The sequence below is a fragment of the Ictidomys tridecemlineatus genome, chromosome 10, assembly GCF_052094955.1.
Source record: "Ictidomys tridecemlineatus isolate mIctTri1 chromosome 10, mIctTri1.hap1, whole genome shotgun sequence".
Taxonomy (NCBI): domain Eukaryota; kingdom Metazoa; phylum Chordata; class Mammalia; order Rodentia; family Sciuridae; genus Ictidomys; species Ictidomys tridecemlineatus.
The window spans coordinates 31339306-31345305 of NC_135486.1; positions in this window are offsets into that span (position 1 = coordinate 31339306).

Consider the following 6000-nt stretch of genomic DNA (forward strand, 5'->3'; position numbering starts at 1 on the left):
GATGGCTGTACAATGGGGTAGTAATAGATTAAAGGAGAAAAATTAGTCAATTGCCTAAATTGATTAATCAATTGATGACCCCAAAATCATCTGATGAAATTCAATACCTATTCTTGATGCAAGAATAGGTATTGAATTTCAGCAAGCAAGGATATAAGGTGATATCCATATTAAGTTTGTGGAAATAGACTAATACAAGTTCCTTTGTATAATAAATGGAAAATATGAATCACCTTTTGAAAAGGCAATCATTTTTAATTTAAAGGAAACTATGAATTGAATATTTTGGACATAAAAATATTTTTAAAATTCAGATAGTGGCTATAAAACATTTTAATCTGTACTGTTAAGAAAGTTAAATTTACAACCGTCTGATCAAAACTAAGATCTTCAGGTAATTCATAATCAGAGGTATATTAATTGACATTAAATTTTTTTCCACTCCATTTTCTATCATGCATAAGATATTTTATCTCTTTGTTTTTCTTTTACTTAGTAAAAAGAGTTAAGGACTCTGGTTAAATTGTTTAATTGTGACAGTTTCTGTCCTTATTCATCTGAAATGTGAAACTTTGTGTTTTTACAATCATCAAGGTTTGTGAGATAGTTTCAAATAATTACAGATAATAATTATGTACAGCTGAGATAAGGTGTAATGATCCTTCACAAATTATATTTACTGTTAATCCCTTTTAAATGTTTACAGAACTGGAAATGAACTTGCTCATTTAAAAATATTTAAAATTCTCTTTCTGCTATCCGTTTATGTGTCAACCTGATTAAGCTAAAGTCTCCAGTTAATCAAACACTAAGCTAGGTGTTTTGCTGTGATGGAATTTTGTAGTTGTAACTTTAAGGAAGTCAGATTTTCCTGGGTGATCTGGCTGAGCTGAACAAAGCAGGAGAAAGGCCTCAGAGCCCAGTCAAGTTTCCTTAGAAGAAATTCCTCCTGTGGACAGTAGCTTCAGCTCCTGCCCTAGTATTTCAACCTGCCCTTTTTCATGGATCTTGAAAATGTGGATCCCTTTTCCAGTGGATCTTGGAACCCTCAAAAACGGCCCACTGTATTGTTACCTCCCAACTTCTTCCTCTTGACGCAATCTCCTTTCCCCTTGTTTCCTCCAGGACTTTCCTGTCATCTCCTTATTTTATCAGAAGAGGGGATGGGAAGTTCTAGATATCTGTTCCCCTTCCTTTCCACCTACCTTGCCTCTCTATTCTTGCCTGGATGATCTACATCCCTTACAGACACTCACTTTTTTCCATGGGAAGGGCTCCAATCAAGATGTGGGATTTCACATTTTTTAGTGGTTCTGAATTTTTCTGCATATCTTTGAAGGCTTTGAGGTATTTTGTTCCATCAGATGTGATCTGCATCCGGATTCTCTGCCAACTTACCAGCTTCTTTTCCTCCTGAGGACAAAGTAAGACTCAGTTCTGTGATTCATCACTTCTGGAAATAATGGCTGGATGAATTCCCCCTTTGTACTAAGTAATGAAATAATCTCTAGGACACAGGGCTGATTTTTCAGGCTCAAGTCAAGTTTTGTTCTTTTCTTCTGGAAAAGTTCTGTGCTAAGAATTCTTATGGATCCTGGGGTAGAGAGAGTTGGGATTTCTCTACCTTTCCTGTGATATATGCAAGAAATAATCTAAGGTCATTCTTCCCCTTCGAACTATCCCTATGGTTACAGCCTAATATGGGTCATTAATTCCATGAAGGGCATAGCATGTGTTAAGTGTGAGATGCAGGAGGCCACATAATACTACCCAGTCCCCAAACTAAAGTTCTTTCTGATAGGTAACAGATAGTCATGAGCAGTAGGAACATGAAGTTAAGGGGATAATTCTATAGACTGGGCCTATGTGCTGGCCTTCCACATGTTTTCTTTTAAGAAGCAATTTATTCAAGACCATTCCAGTCCTGCTCTGGCTTAGTCAATAAGATATGTTACATTCCTTGACAAGTAACCTGTTATACTCAGGTTCAGGGCTGAGAAATTCATGTCTGAAGACCACTCTGATAATAAGAGTTTTCCTTGAAAAGGTACATTTGTGACCTTAACACAGACCAAAGATCCTAAGACTCAGGGAAACAAGAATAATTAAAAGCAAAGACCACCGACCATAAAATATACATAAACAAGTTCCAATTAGAACTGGTCAGCATGGGCCAAGATGACCAAGAATTGCCTTTAAATCTTTAGCATCTCATTTTAATCTCATTGTAATTGAATATTTTTGTTCCCTCATGGGTTTAGCTTGGGTACCTATGGGTAAAATCATGTGCAGCAGGGACTTAGAAATCAGATGCAATTCTACTGTTGGTTAAATGTTCAGAGGTGGTACCTGGGCAGGACTCTCTAGAAGCATCCCTAACTAAGGGTGTGATGTCACTCTTTCTCTGAAATGACCAGCTGTCTCCCTTGAGAGTGCTTTCCTCTTCCTTCTAATATACTTTGCTTTATTTCTCTTGCTTGAAATTTCTTTTGCAAGAACATGAGCTAAGAGACACACATGACCCATGGTGTAACACTGCCTGTTTATTCCCCACTCTCCCTTCTCCCCTTTGCCTTTTCTGGCTTTTGGTGAATTTCTCTACTCCTTAAAATTTTTCTTGGTTTTGAGAAATGATTTAACTTCTCTGAGGTTCAGGATCTTAAAGAAGGATAAAATGGAGAAAAACGTATAACTTTGAAAACCAAGGGATATTTTCTAAAACAAGCTTATAAAACAAGGAAGAAAATTTCCATCTCATCAGTATCCACAAAAAAGGGCCAAATCTGCTGAAGCATTAAATAAATGCTATTCCTTCCCAACTCTGATTTCTTTCTATTCCAGAGTGTCATTATCCCTTATTGAATTCATTAAAGAAAAGTGAAACATTGATTCCTCAAGAATTCTTTTCTCCTTCTTTAAATGTCTGCAGTATTTGTGATAATTTCACACATTAAGATAATGTCTTTTCTTTCAATCCAAGGTTTTTGATTTGGCCCCATCTAAAGTTTCTGATACTCACCAAAGACAGGAAACTTGTAGTATCAAAGGGGTTTTCATTAATGAAACAGAAGATTGAGAAAACTACCGCTGTTGCAATAATGATGAGTCTCCTTCGGAAATTTTTCATGGCGGCCAGATTGGGAGTTTATGGAGCTATTTCTCAATCTGCAATCCTTGAATGCATTCTCAGATATCTGCAGTGTGCACACTATTGAAAAAAGTTTGCATTTGATGGTAATATGAAAAATACTCTAATTACAAAGAAAACCTTTTTCTCTTTGTAATTATAACTTACAATGGAAAGATATTATCATTAAATATAATTTTCAAAGCCATTGATTCTGAACCCGAGGTTCTTAGATACATATTCTTAAGAATCCTTAACAATTGTTCTCCTTCAAAAAGAGAACTATATATTTCTAACATTTGAGGAAGAGAGGTGTATAGAAATGCATGTTTAGTGCTCTTAATCCCACAACCAGAGCTGCCCTCCTCTTGCATGCAGGTCCAATCCTTCATTTCCCACCCTCTGAACAACACTGTTTAATTAAATTTCGTATTCTTTGCCACCTAGATGTCTTCACCTTCATACTCCCTGACCTGTTTTCTGCTGAAGGTAAGATGAAGGGCAGAAAGCTCGTTCCAATAGGAGCTTTCAGGTGCATTATGGGAAACTATTCTCGTTCATATATTTGAATTAGATTTCATTTCTTGAGAAAGTAAGGAAGATGTGGTGAGGGAAGAATGAGTGTGGAATTGATTTTTAATGGATGTTTATGGTAGAGGAATCATGGAAGAGACTATCGACTCCTTTGCCCTTTGACTCTCTGGAGTTAGGAAGACATTCTCTAGACTTTGCTCTTGTCTGTATCCTACATTAAGCATCATGGAATGTTCTAGAGTGAGACATCTGAAGCCTTTACTTCTCCTACCCTCAAACTCTATTCCCTCCAGAGTGTCCACTAGTCCCTCTGTTCATCCTTAATTCTTAGGTTTGATATAGATTTTGATTAGGCTCATGATGAGCCAGGAGTTCTGTGAGGTGGTAGACGTGGTAGTTGTAGGCTGTACTAATTAATTATCTTCTTTCTGATCTCTGTACAATCCTCAATGAAATCAGAACATAACTAGCTCCAAGAAAATAGTGGGTCATTTTGTCCTCTCCAAACCTGAACCTTAAGTCAGCCTCTTGTTTTTCAATTGTGATATTCCCTACTGTCCCATGGTGTTTCCTGTCCTTTCTGTATTTGTCTGTCCTTTCTATATTTCTCTAGGATTTGCTTTTCAGGGACTCTGGAATAATTTTAAGTTTTTTAAGGGCACCCTTCCTTTCAATGACCTGAAGTCTAGACCCTTTTTGGTTACGTATTCAACATTCCTGATCTTTTTCATGTCATTTTCTTCTGTCCTTCTAGATGACTCATTGAACAAAACATAGCATGGACACTTACTAAGGATCTAAGGTAGTGTATGAATGGGATTGAGTCTGTGGTCCAGGAGACAATCCCTCTTTCTAACGGAGTCTTCCAGTTCTCCAGAACTTCTGGAGAGATAATAAATAAAGAGATTAAAATGTTGGTGGCTTTCTTTTTTGTTTCAAACACAATACGTAAGCGTCCTCACCTTGGCTGGAGTTGCTGTTCCATCTGAGACTTCCTTGGGTACACTAGAACTAAGATCCACACCACTTGAGTGTTTAGACCTTTCCCCAAAGATAGGAGAAAATGTAATACTGTAGGGGCTGGGATGGGCCCAGAATATGCACATTCTGAGGCAAGACAAAGTTGGCCACCACTTTCAGATGACAACCCCTGGCAACCATTATTCTCTCTGAATGGGGTCTGTTCATCAACCCCGCCTGGCATCAAGCACCACTCCTGGGTAAGGGGAGATGGTGAGGAAGGCCTTGATATGAGCTTCCTGGGTTCTAGTCCAGGGATGTGGAATGTATCTCAGTCATATATTTCTCGAAAATATAATTAATTTTTTTTGCATTTCCCCCCTAATTGTAAATATGATACATGTTCAATGTAAACTATTAAATCAATTACAAATAAAAAAAGTAAAAATGCCCCCAAATCCCAATGGTCAGAGATCTCTTGTTAATATCTGGTTGAATATCTTGGATCACAGTGAGAAAAGTGGATTGAAATCTGACTTTATGGTAACAGAGATGAAGTCACTGAGGAGCTCTCTAAGCATCATTTGAGCGATTACCAAGTGTGGTTACTCTCAGAATGTTCAGAGAAGGGGTAAGTCTCCACAAATTGACCACTTTTACCTTTTTAAGGAAATTTCCAATTCCCTTGTATTCAGACAGGCTGTCATTTCCTCCTAAAATTCTGCATTGTGTCTCTTTATCTTGTCATCTTCTATGTCATCTTTCATAATTAATGTTCTATTTGTTTTTCTCACCTCTTACTCTCCTCCCACCATTCCTGCTCTGGATAATATACTTTGTTGCTACCTGAGGAAAAAAATGGCAATATAACATCACTTTTATAAGTCTGGGATTGCAATGTCCACTTTGAACCCTACCACCACCAAAAACAAACAAAAAACCACAAACCTAAATCTGCAATAAAAGTCAACTTTGAATTGGGGACAATATTGCTTTGGTAACATCATTTGCTCAGAATATTAGGGTACTTCCTCTCCTTTCCCTCTTCCTCTTCATTGTTTTCTCCTCCCTTCTTCATCTTCCCCTTCTTAATCCTTGTTATTCCCTTCATACAGTTATACTTCTTCTCCCTATAACTGAAGACCATGCCTAAAAAGAATGATGTAGAGAGGGATGAGCACAGACTTGGCCCCAGGAAGCTGCCTTGGGGGACTTGGTGCTCAGGCACAAGACTACTCAGTGAGCAGGGTGGCTTTGGTCTGGGGGCCAAGGATCATGGTGCCAGTTCCTGGGGGAGTACTGCAGAGGCCTCCTCTTCTATGGTGATGGTTACCTCTGTATCTCTCACCTTTTCTGCCTCTATTGCAGAATTCAATGCA